A 13,573-nucleotide genomic window follows, 5' to 3' on the forward strand; every position below is an offset into this window, starting at 1 on the left:
GAGGCCGAACACCCGCTGACCTGCTAAAAAATCGCCGTCCGAAAATCTTTGCGGTCGGTTACACAACTTAGTTTCGATCCGATTCGGGGAAAAAAGCGAAGAAAATCGCCCGTAATAAGTTAATTGTCGTCTTATTAATTAATTAGAAAACTCTCTCGGCGAGGTGTCGGTAATTGGCCAACTATTAACCCCGTGCACCCGTACTCATAATTCGCTCTTTTATTCTTACTTCAAAGTAATAGTTAAGATTTCGTTTGACTGATTAAATGAGATTAAGGTTGGGCACTCAGAAATGCGGATGTGAAAATAGGATGTCGGTACTTCAAGCATAAGTTCCGCTGTTTCGTAAACAAGCAGAAAATAAATTTGCTAAGCAAAAAAGAAAGTTGGCACCAGTTACTTCTGCCAGCACGGGTTTAAGATACGGTTGCACAGAAATTAATTAAGCATTTTAAACTAGATTCATTACTTCTAAAATTTATAACTGTTTGAGAACTGTTCCTTTTCGAATTCTATTAATTAAACTTCTTTTAAAACTGCATTTAAAATGCACAAAACAAGTATATAAACTTGGTAAATAAAAAGGTATTATAAACTTTTTTAAAAAATTATTTGAGTCTTTGAGAGCCCAAATGGTTAAAAACCACAGAATAATTGGTAGGTTTTGTCAAAGATTTAGCACCCATATTAACAAGTTGACGCTGCAACCAATTTTCGCATCTGCTTTAAATTTTCAATGGTTCTTTTCTCATATTTTATTCTTTGTAAAAAGTAAAGGAAACGTTCTCTTCTTATATCAGTGCGTAGACTCTTGAATGTTTAATTTTTTCTCCTTGATCCCATTCTAGAAATGGGATTAATTCATAAAAGTTTACTTAAGCTACTTGTTCTGTCAAAATACGAGCTATTTTCCTTCCAAAAGTACGGCAAGAAGTATTTTTCTCTTTCTAGACAACTCTACTACTACTACTACTACTACTACTACTTGAGGCCTATTAGTACTGAATAGTACGAGATCCTTGAGTACTGAATTATTTCTACTTGATAGAGATGAGATGAATATACTTGATAATGATGAGATATACTACTAAAGATGAGATGAATTCGCAAAAGTCTGTGAACAAATAAAGAACAGAAAACACTTTCTCTCCAAAAGTACGCCATGAAATCTTTCACTGTTCACAGACAAACAACTAGTATTCTACTGTGTAATACTATTTAACCAAATAATATGTTTGGTTAAGTAATAATGATAGACTAAAGGGCAATCTGCATGAGAGAGGAAAACACTCTAACATGATTTCTAATGTAGATCTAAAAAATGTAATTATATGTATTCACTGCATACCCAAAATTCAGTACATTAACGCAGGCAGAAAAAAAGTTTCAAGCTCAGAATTTAACGTCCCGGAATGGAAGAAAGTTACCTGTATTTTAATAGGATATTATATAAGCAATAGTTTTATTCTGTAAAATAATTTATTTTGCTAAGAGAATGAAGAAGATTATTAAAAAGGAGGGTTTCCGAACTTATTCATTTTACCATGTATGCTCTGTATATCGAGAGGTTTCTACCTGAAGCTCTTCTTATGGCGCTAGTTTTAACTGAACATTTAAAATGGGGAAAAGAAGTGGCCGTAACGACGGATATTAAGATATATATTGCTCGATGACAGAAATAAAAGTGTGTAGGTGCACTGGGGTCTTAGAAAATAAAGATGCGGTGTTTGACATTTTTTTTATGGAAATCAACCATTCGTCATTCCCAATAACAAATTTCAAATATCTAATGCGAGAGTCAAATGCCCGTTTAAATCTGTATAATTTACTGATAAACAAACAGCATAGGTAGCATACGTATGAGAATCTAACTCCATAATACTGATAATTTGACTTGCGTCCGAGTACCGACGAACGGATTGGCTGCATGGTTGTTTTTCACTGTAAAATAAATGCGATTGAGCTTCTATTAAGTGTTTCACAAAAGCATCATAATTACGTGAATATTAATGTAGTTTTTTAATATTGAATTATTATGCACATTGTCTTGTTTTTTTCCTTCTTACATGGTTTATGTTATAGTATTTTTCGAAGCAATAAAGACAATACGTTGATGCAAATTTTTATGGCTTGCTACTCTTTTTATGTGGTGAGCTCAAACAATCTGATTAAAATAGTTAAAGATTTTTAAAGTTATCCTGCTATTTGATTTCCTCGACTGACGCACGGATTCTGCATCAAATAATCAGCAGCGAAACCAAATTCTGAAAACATTATAGTTCTTTTGAAAGTTAACTCTGATATTAAACATTTTATGTTAAAAAATAAGTAAAATATTTCCAACAAAAACAACAAAAATGGAGTTGTAAAACATAAAAAAATATAAGAACTAAGAAATGTTTGAAGGAGTAATTTTCACTTGATGTTTCACATTTAATGAATTATTATTACATTCATTTTCTTGCAGCCTAATATTGAGTGATACATTGGACTATTTTCATATCGTTAATTACCAGAAAAATTTAGTCTAGCTCCTTAGAAGACTTTTAAATACAGACATAAGCAAAGCGCTATTAATATTTTTATAAGAAGTCCTTCAGGTTATTTCTGAACTATTTTTAATTTCACATTTTATAGATCTCTGTGGTTTCATCTTAAACTGAAACCTATTAATAAGAAGAAAAAATACGAATACTTCACTGATGTACATTTTCACTAAATTTAATGCGTTTCCCATATTCAAATGGCGTTTCTTTAAATACATTTCTAACTTTATTAAAACATAGAAAAAGGAAAAACATTAAAAATTCAATAAATATTTCGTTAAGATATATTGGCTGGATAAATATTTCTTTATGAAAAAGGGGGAGGGCGATACTGAATGTCTTTGAACAAGTGCAGAATTTCTCATATTAGCTGAAATAGACTGTCTTATTGGAAAAAATTAAAGGAATTAACGAGAGGCATATATTTCTTAGCATAAGATAGCGTGATTCTTAGAATGATTATCATATACTATTCTTAGCGCCGACAACTGGCAGAGCGATAAAATCGCTGAACACTGGTAGTTCGGTCCAAGGTGCGAATCCCGCGAACGCGTTGGTTGCATGGGCGTTTTCGTGGTTTTCTTCATGTGTAACATGTAAACGAGCTAGTTTCCCTTAGAAAATCTTCCACGAAGGCATCCATACCCCTAGGCAGATGGCCCTCGAGGCTTTGCCGTAATCACGTAAAAATAACCAAACCCTACATTCTTCCTTTATTTAGCGCGATTCTCAGCATAATTTGCTAAGTATTTGGCTAGTTGTGATTTGTTTCTTTTTATGCTAGGAATGATAAAACACGACCTCCCTCTGAAAAGGATTTCTGATCTTTTTATCTATCTAATTACTATCTTTGCTCTAATTACAGAGTTATAAATACAGTACAGGACGGAAAAATAGAACTGGGATCATCAAGATTTTTTTTTTTTTTTGTTGTTATTTAAACTTGAGAAAACTGGCTGGCAAAGAAGGCTCAGATCTCTAAACACTCCATGTTGGCTAAAACAAAAATAAAACTAAATTCGATAGCGCAACAACCCTAGTGGGCCACGGCCTCCAGTGCCTCGATATCTGCTTTCTTGAACGTGGGCCCCAGGGTGCATGAGTATATGCCCTGGACAAGTGGTCAGCTTGTCGCAAGACCCTCGGTGTTTAGTCCCCAAGGGAACATGGAACTCATTTTATCGATTCACTCAAGGGATGAAAGGCTGATTCAAACCTTATATATATATCGGTTTTCAAACGTGGATTCAAGTTTACATAAAAATTATATTTTATGAAGTTATTGATTCGTACAGGTACAAGTAAAATCTAGCAAGTTAGAGATCCTTGATAGTAAATCTGTAAAACTGATTCAGGGAAAACATTAATGTGTCCCCCAAACTGAATTTTGCATTAAAGTTTCAGCAAATACATTTCCTCCATCATTTTAAATCTAAAAAGTAAAGAAATAAATCCAAGAAATAATATTTATCTACCTAGTAATTATCTGAAGTGAAAGAAATGCCAAGTTCAAGATAATTGAAATAATTTCAATCTTTGTTTATCAGTGAATCTTTTCATAACAGAATGTATTCGAATACTTATTTCTAAACATCACAAAGTGGTCTTAAGCCCAAAATTGAATTAAACATCAACAATATGCTGCATTGGTTGACACTGATGTAGCATATAAACTAGAAAGGTTTATCGAAAACAGGTAATTAAGGGAATGATTAACTTCGTTCAATAACTATTCGATTTATTACAACTTATTTGTGTTTGTTGCGGGCTTTGTTTGAAATGGCCTTTAAAGCCGTTGGCATGAAGAAGAAATATGGCAGTGAAACACAAAGTGCAAAAAATGCAAATCCTCTAATTCGTGTAATAGTATTTAATAGCAGGGACAATGGCAGTTTTAGTTATTTAAAACTATTGAATTTGAAATTTTGCATTTCACTGGGGTGTGTCGAATAACTAATACTGCCTTTTTCTACTCTCTCTTTATAAAAAGGTACATCAAGTGTATAAAATGCCTGGTTTTCCAAACCCATCAACTTAAAGATATTAACTTCAGTTACACCCATTATTAGGCATATTACTATAAATAAATTCGGATTATATTCTCGCAATAACCTTGAATAAATGATGAAAAAAAAATTTTTAAATACAAAGTGATTTTGAAATTTTAGCAACCTTACTTGCAGGATTTGTAAAGGCTAGTATTTAATCTCAAGCTGAATAGCTAACAGTCAAGAGGGCTAGTTACATGCTCTTCAGGATTTCCCCGTGCAAATTCAAGCTACTTTAGAAATTCTTCAACGAAGGCTTTCCTTTTGAGACAAGTAGCCATGGAGTGATTTGTTCAATAAGTGTTTTGCCTGTCTAATGAGGAAAAAATTAGATACTTTTCTCCAAAAAATATTCAGAAAATTTTCTGTGTTTTAAAAGGAAGTTTTATTCTAATTAAAGGATATAAAGAATATTAATAGCTGTATTTAATAATGGTATAAAATGCTACCTGTCAAAAAGGAAAGACTTCGCACTTTTTTTAGAATTAGTTATTGAAATATAGAATTATTCATTGAAATATATAAACACATTAAACGAACACATGTACTTGTATCTGAAACATAATGGCATTGATTTCGGCGTTATCTGAATCGAACATTTGACTTCAAATTTTAATCAAAGAACTTCACGTTATCACTGCTTCTCTCTCGTTCGAGATATTGTAAAAGGATTAATATAAGCCTTTGATGGCTTCATTTAGCTTCCTAGACATGCGATACATTATTAAGTTTTAGTAAAAGAGACACACAATTAGTGGAGATAAAACCTTAGTGAAGGTCAAGCTATTTTTTTTTCATTATTCATCTCCGACAATGAAATGTAATTGATCTCGTAATGTATCATTTGTCTTATAAGTGTCAGCATTTTTACTGTTGTCGATGAATAATTGGTGAATAATGAACTTAGAAACAAACAAAATGCTTGTTACGTGTTTCTACTGAAATTACATTATCGGTTTATAACTGAAGGCTTTTACTTGATAATTACAGGTGTCAGACTGCCTTGTTCATTCTCGTGGTGATGTAATTTAGAATTTGCAACTCTCATGATTATATTGCGCCCAAAATTATCGCTTTTTTACGGCTTTCAAAAAAAAGTGTCTATGTATTTTCTGATTTAAAATTATTATTTTAATGGGGTAAAATGATACCCTCCTAAAGGTTCCGAATATGTCAATAATTTTAGTGAAATTATATGTAAATTGTAGTATCTCTTAAGTAATGTGATATGAAAGACCTTAGCATGCGAATCATTTATGAAAAAATAGGGTTACTTGGATAAATCCATTTAACATTAAGGTCAAAGAGCATCAAGCTGGCAATGGTTTTGGCGACTAAATATTTGTCTCCCTTTTGGCGAGAAATCACTAGCCAAACTTGGCGATCATCTGGCGACATTTGGGTTCGATCCTATGTTAACTGTACCTGTATCCGACCCTATACAGTTGTAATTGTGTATGCCTTCCAGCAATTTCTTGGTAAAATTATATAAGATCGGAGGAAGCATCTTTTCAGTTTAGCTCAGAGTACTACGAGTTCAGGGTACTAAGACACAGATGACTGGCACATTTGAGGCTTTTTGCATTCATTGCCTTTATTCAATGTTCTTAGTAGTTTGAAGTGGTAACTATTGGTTTAGCTCTGTCATACTGAGAATAGCTGTATGAGTACTTTTATATGAATAACTTCAGAATTGCAAAGTGTTTTTAGAAAAATAAATTTCATTAAGCTTTCATCGGTTGTATATGCATTCAAAACATTACAAGCCTTACGCACGTAATACATGTATACTACATTAGTAATGATTGTCTAGTAACATACATTAAATTAAAATATTTTCATAATTGTTTTGTTTACGAATATCCTAATTTCTTATGAAAAAAGAAACAGCAACTCACCAATCTATTATTCTCAGAGTAAAAGTCCATATTATTTTTCCTGTTAAGCTTTTTGTCTGTTTTATTATTGACTGAGAAACTAATCGAAGTTGACAGAATAGTAGCATCTTCTTAGAAAGCATACACTAGTGTACACATAGAAATCGCCCAAGTAAGACAAATTACAAAATTGCAGTCTCTTAGTTTTAAAACTAGGTAAAACTGTACTGAAGATCTGTTGGGAATTGCATATTAGTCTAATTTTATATATTTGAATGAAAATATTATATCTGATAAGACCATTACATACACAAGAATATTATTTTTCCAAGTTGTGCGGAATCTAATTTCTGCAATGACTATACTATTAGTCATTAAAATCGAAACAAAAATAAAGACAATACTGGAGATATGTGTTGCTTTATTTGGCTTGAAAATTTAGGTTATGAGAGCAGAATCCTGTTACGATGGCAGCTTCATAATTATTAACATAAATTAGTAAATTTATTAACTTGTTCCTGCAATATTCTTTCCAAAGCAGATAGCACTCGATAAATATCAGCTTTACGAGAAATGCTTTCTTAGAAACTTTTATGAGGGAAATTTATTTTATTTATTTCTCTATATATTTTATTCAGAAAAGCAACAAAAAATATACAGCTGTACTGTTACGTAGATGAGAACTGATAGTAATCAGTGTGCTAAAAGCAAAACATGTATTGATTTTTTTAATCGTAAATGTAACATATCGGTGTCACACTAATTACCTATGTGTGTATTTATCAACTGAATACGAAAACTACTTTTCAAGTTTGTAATTATACTAAGAAATGGAGCATTCTGGAGGGATTATAAAGAACTTTAGGAATGATCTGTATGTGACTGCTACCATATCTCATTTTCAGTATCGATGTGTTTTTAATATTTTGTGAGCCATGAGTTAAAAATGTGCTATACTGTTATTGCATTAAGTTGATTAAAGAGAAGAATTTACTGAATAAATGAAAACGTTTGGTGCATGTTACAGAATATCACCATCCTTTCATCCCCTTTCCCTCAATTCTTTCGTGGGCAGCCTTCTAGATTCAGGGCGCGACCTTATTCTAACTCAGACAGACTGCTGACGTGACAAATGCATCACTAGTATGCGCCAGCTCACGAGCCGGTTGCTCACGTGATGAAGCGTCGGCTTTCTCGAAAATACATTTTTCGTCGATACATCAAAAGTCGTGCGGCGACTGGAAGAAATTGCTTTTGTCTTGGGCGCGCCAGAACAAATGTTGAAAGTATGGTCTAGCTGGCGCCAAGTGGAGTGATTGACGCCAAAGGGACCTAATGTGAAAGTATACCTCATTGGTTTAATACAAACAATTAAAAAATTAAGATAAATTGCTAATGCAATTTCTGTACTGTAATGTGAAACCATATATAACAAAAATATAAATAAAAAAATATATATATAAATGTTATTTCATTCATCAATGAATGATGAGGAAAACTATGTATTTAATGGTTGCGTTCACTGCATTAACAGTAATATTCTCTACAAATGCCAAGCAGTTAAAGACTGCTGAGTACGAATCAAAGGACACAGTTCGCTTTCGTAGTTTGTTTGATGTGTAACGTGAATAAGAGCCAGTGTCCGTTAAAGTGTCGGCCTCATCAGTAGTCGAATGATAAATACTTTTAATTTAACATGATTTGGGTTCGATCATCCGAGGATAAAGGGCTGGTTGCATCTTTGGTATTCTATTTTTCTGCATGCGTAACATAAGTATGAGCCAGTTTCTGCCAGAAAGTCCTCTACAAAGGCATCCATTCTCATAGGCGTATAATCAGCGTAGCTTTTGCTACATTCAGCTAAACTAATCTGACTATCAGAGAGTTCACAGAGAGGACATCCCTCCCATTAAGCAGATGGTCTTCGCGTGTTTTTAATTAACTCAAATTAGTGGTATAATTTTTGTCAGCTCATTTACTCCGAAGAGTTTAAGAAAGGCCTATCAAATATTTTTGACGGAAAGTATGGCTTAGTAGAGAACTGAATGGGCAAGTTTCCTGGTAAATTGTACCCAATTCTGTGCTAAGCTTTAGAAAGGACTGATAGCATGCAGTCTTCCCCGTGGGAAATCAGAATGTAAGTCACATTTTTTTCTAAAAATGTAGCTCTTGGTTTAATAAATACTTTTATCTATTTTAGTATCAGAATTTCGGAGAGTTCTGCTTAGGAGCTTTAGCTATGTGCACATATAGCCAAAGTACCTAAGAAAAACACTTCAAAATTCTGTTATAAAAATTTAACAGGAAATACTTTTTAAAAATATATATTTATTATGAGGGCATAATTTAGCCAAAAAAGTTGAGATAGCTATCATATTTTTGTCCTCGTATAAATCGAGTTCTTTGTTCAAAATTTCAAATAGAAGATATAATCTTCAAATGTATATTAAGAAACGAATCAGAATTAAGAGGGTAGTGAATGGGAGACACTGTTTTAAATATCTGTGTGTAAATTATTCTTTTAAAATTCTCTGGTGCTAACGGTTTGATTTAATATTTTTTTTTCATTCACCTTTAATTTCAGACCATTTCCAGAGTACGTGTTGCATCCCAACAGATACCGGCCATGCTGCTATTAACGCCTAAACGGTAAGAGTCCTAAACACTTGTAGTTTAACCCAGATTAAAATACCAGCGAATGGACAGGTGGCATGAGAATTTATTAGTTTTCCCATGTGTATCGTGAATACGGCCCAGCTGTTGTTACTACGTCTGGCACAAAGGCATCCCATTCCTTAGGCATATAGCTTTGCCATAATAAAATATTAAATAATCGAAAGCGTGCTTGCGTTACTATAATCTCGAGGCTTTCCTTGCTTATTATCTCACGAATTATATCTAAATTTTCTACGTAACTGCTGCTTCAAGTTTTGTGAGTATGACCATTTGTTGAGGTGAATTATGCGATACTATTCTTCGAAAAGATCAAATTATTTTATTACTGTACTAGCCGTGATTTCGAAAGTCCCACTTTCTTTATGCTGGCTTCTAAATTAAATCTTAAGGTATCCAGAAATCCAGATTTACGTATATCTTATATTTTCGGATCAAAATTCTTGAAATATCCAGCATTTTAATTGACTTATGTCTTAAATTGTATCGTTAAAACTTTCTTCAATTCTAGTAATTTATTTTAATATTGTCTTCCAACAAGTGTTCCACATAAAAATGATCGCGACACATTGATTGCTCTGAAAATTCTTTATTATCATAGGTACTTAAACGTTCTGAATATAATTGCCTACCATGTCTACCATGTTCTGTCAAACTATTAAAAGGTAGCGTAAACTACCATATCTATTGATATTCTACAGCAATTACCCTAGAGCAGCGGTTCTCAACCTTTTGACCAACGCGTACCATCTAAATAAACATTGAAAAACTTTAGTACTACCACTACATTTTACACTGATTATTTTTCAATTTCTCAATAGAAATATTAAAATATATATAGCTATTAGCACAAGCTGTTGGCTACTTGTATTAAATATGCGCACATAAAAAATATTAGATTAAAATTGGTTACTGTTTTAATTATCGAAAAAATTATACTATTATAATTATTAAAAAATTAAAAAGCTAGTATGGCTGCTGTACCAGTACATCCCATCGCTGCCGTCGCGCGAAATCAACACTAGCGCTGCCATTATATCACTCTGCATTTTCACAGAAAAAGACGGGATTCGTCAACAACAAGTGTTGTTATTTTATCTTGAAAGCTGGAAGCTGTAGAAAATCGCAGCGGTAAGCAGGGTGAACAGACTGTTCTGGAAGTTCCATGAATGTTGTATACCAATCAACTTTATGTCCATCAACTTTATGTCATGCAGCGCGATGATTTTGTGGACTAGACGAACCAGAATATCCTTGGATTGCCGTTTTACGAGTAGTCATAAGAATGAACTTGTCCATCACGAAGATCTATTCCATTAAATCAGCAGTTTCCCTATGGAACCGGTTCGAAAAGATTCCTGTTAGTACTTAAGTGTGCCAACTTTTTAGCTTGGATAATATACGGTATTTCGTGGTAATTAAGGACGCCATGCACAATGTAGAACAACACAGTTTCGTATCATATGGCTTTATTTCATGGATAATTTTCATCCATTATACTATTGCACGATAGCACTGAAATCACTACATATTTCTCGCAGGCTGTTATAACAATTTTGTGCATTACAGTCTTGTGCCACTTCTTTTTTCAATCCAGGAACGTTGTTCTTGTTTTCTTAATATTTAGTTACGACACTTATTCTTTTATTATTTAGTTTAAACCACTTCAAAACACAAATAAATGAATTGCAACTACCGCCAATACTCCATTGTCATTCTGGTAATAAGGAGTTAAATTTTGCCAGATTCTTGAAGTAATCCCGTATAGGGTTTGTGAAGAATAAAATTACGTCTTCCATATACGTGGACAAACATTTATTTAAGCTATGAAGACGTTGAACAACAGAGTAGAAACATGATATTACACAGCGCTTAGCGCTTCTCGCTTACATGTGATACTCACCATTGACGTTGACTAACTACATAGAAATGCATTACGCAGCAGAGAACTTCCTTATCATGCGCATGCGCTAGGGGAATCAACGGCGGTTGCCAACAGTTTGAAATTTGAAGAGTTTAAGAACTGAGTTTATCGGCTGAGAAAAAAACTAAAATAGTGAAGAAATAAGAAGCATCTTGCCTCTGAAATGCTACTGAGGTGTCTAAAGTGAGCGAAGTCTTGCCGAAAGGGAAATCATCTAACGTCAGAGAACGCGGAAAGGCTGGTCACCAGACATACCTGATGCAATGAATCCGTTCAGGACTGACATATTTTTTTTTAAAAAAAGGTTAATTCTTCTTTCCTCATAATTTCTTTTAGGGAAAGCGCAAGTTTTAGCTTCGCTAAAGAAGATTCCGTCTTCTACCATTCATTACTAGATATATTCTGTGAAGCAAATGTACGCAATATTAGTATTATTAATGAGATTATTAAGTCAAGACTCTGCAAGCAGAATTTTTGCTTGTTTCATTCGGTGCATACACAACAGAATCCAGTTTAAAAGATTTATTCCTGTGGTTAGGAACGCACTCATCTTTGGATTTTGCTGTAGAAAAAAAATATTTTTGTGGATGAATTTCGCCGAAGCCTAGGAGTGAACTGGACAACTTTGAGAGGAGCCATGTGATCAGATTAAAACAGCTACCACATATTTGTTTTCCTTCATTTGGCATCCTATATAAGTATCCTTGTCCACACGTAAAAAAGTGCGGTTCATTGTTGCATCCGATGTGACCATGCCAGCAGAAATGCATCATTAGTGGTTTTCGCTGGTTTGTACTTCCTGATATTAATTATATGAAGACATTTGTCTCTGATATCGGTAAGTCTGTCTGAAGACATTTGATTATCGATAAATCTGTGTTCTGGTATTAGTACATTATATCTCGGCAAAGAAGATAGGAAGCATCTCGACAACATCACCTTTCGTTCTCCAAAACTGGATTACTTTAATGACAGGAGAACCCTTGTATCGCAGCTTATCCTGGGTTTCTTTAATTGTAGTTTCAAAAGAAGTCATCGAGTGACCACTTTGACAAGGGATCGCTTTCTTCCGTAATAGTTAAATTGCATATCTCTTTATGAAAAAAGAATAAAATCCTCTCGCGCATAGTGCCTGAAACAAATTTTAGCCTGATTTCATCTTTGGTAAGGGTTCCAAGGAATTTGTATATATTGTGTTGGCTAAACTGACACATCATGGCTGTGTCAGTTTTCGGAGGTAACCTTTCTTTTTTTCTGAAGATGAAGGGAGTCTGGTTCTTTTATGTCTTCATCGATTTCTATCGAAACTTCTTCCAGAGGAGCAAAGAATATGCAAGAGAGGTAGCTCAGTTGCCTTGCATTTCTGTCACAAGAGGTTTGGCTGGTTTCTGCGAGGAAGTCTATCAGCTGTCTGTGACCGTCATTTTGAGCTGAAGTAACAGCAGCGAAAATACATGGCGGTTGTAATTTCTTTTCTTCTTCTATTTTGGGCGATTTGAGTCGTTGTTTGTGTAAGAGCTGCTTCTAAGTTAGACCATCATCAGAAGCGATTAATATATTCATATGAAAGCCGTGTTCTTTAAGTTGCAATACCAATGTATGCTCAGTCTACTTGACCATGTTCTGAAATGCACAAAAGAGAGCGGAATCAGTCAGTGTATACCTTTAAAACATAAATGTTCAATAAAAAATCACGTTCAAGTCTGACTTCATGCAGGAGATTTTAAGCATGAGCGATGTCAAATGGAATGCGTTCGTGAGACAAAATGATAAAAAAAAAAAAAAAAAAAAAAAAAAAAAAAAAAAAAAAAAGAGCTTGTAAACTATAATCTTTGGGCTCATGCGTATGTATCGCAGTGACACCAGAATAATGTTAAAGTACACTCCGTATGTTTATTTTTCAAGGAAATCCATCTGAAGCCAATTCTAACAATTGCTCTTCTTCCGCATGCGTCAAATCTTTAGGCATGGATGTTGTGTTAATGCTAAAAGGATATCTTATCCATTCAATACTTTTATTTAAATTAGGGAAAGAGTTTTTCAAGCCCACTTACAAACTCTCCAAATGCTGTGTTACGCATTTCAGAGTATCAGCATCAATTTTGGTAGCCGAACTTGTTATAAACTCATGAAGAAAGGGAAACGAGTCTACTTCTCCATTATCAACTTTCTTTTGCCATAAATTTAGTTTTATGATGGCAGCGTTCACTTTATCTTAAACATGAAAAAATGAAATTTCTTTGCCTTGTAACGATAAGTTGAGGCAATTCAAAACAAAGAATATATCTGCTAAGTATGCTAGTTTAAAAGCCATTTTTTTTAGTCGTGTAAAGAATTTCTCAACACAAATCTAGCCATAAGAAAACATTGAAGTTCATGTCTAAATTCAAACAATCGATTTAGAATTTTTTCTCGAGATAACCAACGAACATCGGTATGAAAAGAAGCTAGATATGACTACTTCCCATTTCTTCACATATTTGCGAAAAACGTCGTGCATTCAAA

General features: G+C 33.6%; 1 long non-coding RNA gene across 3 annotated transcripts in view; it reads left to right on the forward strand.

Annotated features, from left to right (window-relative positions):
- The window catches only part of LOC118198337 (uncharacterized), a 133,150-nt gene that overhangs the window by 92,629 nt on the left and 26,948 nt on the right, over positions 1-13,573 (forward strand). For 2 of the 3 annotated variants that reach the window (XR_015040515.1, XR_015040514.1), the window contains exon 2: positions 9,056-9,120. This is a non-coding gene — a long non-coding RNA (uncharacterized LOC118198337). Of the gene's footprint in view, positions 1-7,646; positions 8,609-9,055; positions 9,121-13,573 lie in introns of those variants that run through there. The other variant, XR_004759748.2, reaches the window with a different exon arrangement.

This window comes from Stegodyphus dumicola, chromosome 4 (assembly GCF_044657685.1).
Source record: "Stegodyphus dumicola isolate Sdum_Otavi_A_Nest chromosome 4, ASM4465768v1".
In the NCBI taxonomy this organism is placed as follows: Eukaryota; Metazoa; Arthropoda; class Arachnida; order Araneae; family Eresidae; genus Stegodyphus; species Stegodyphus dumicola.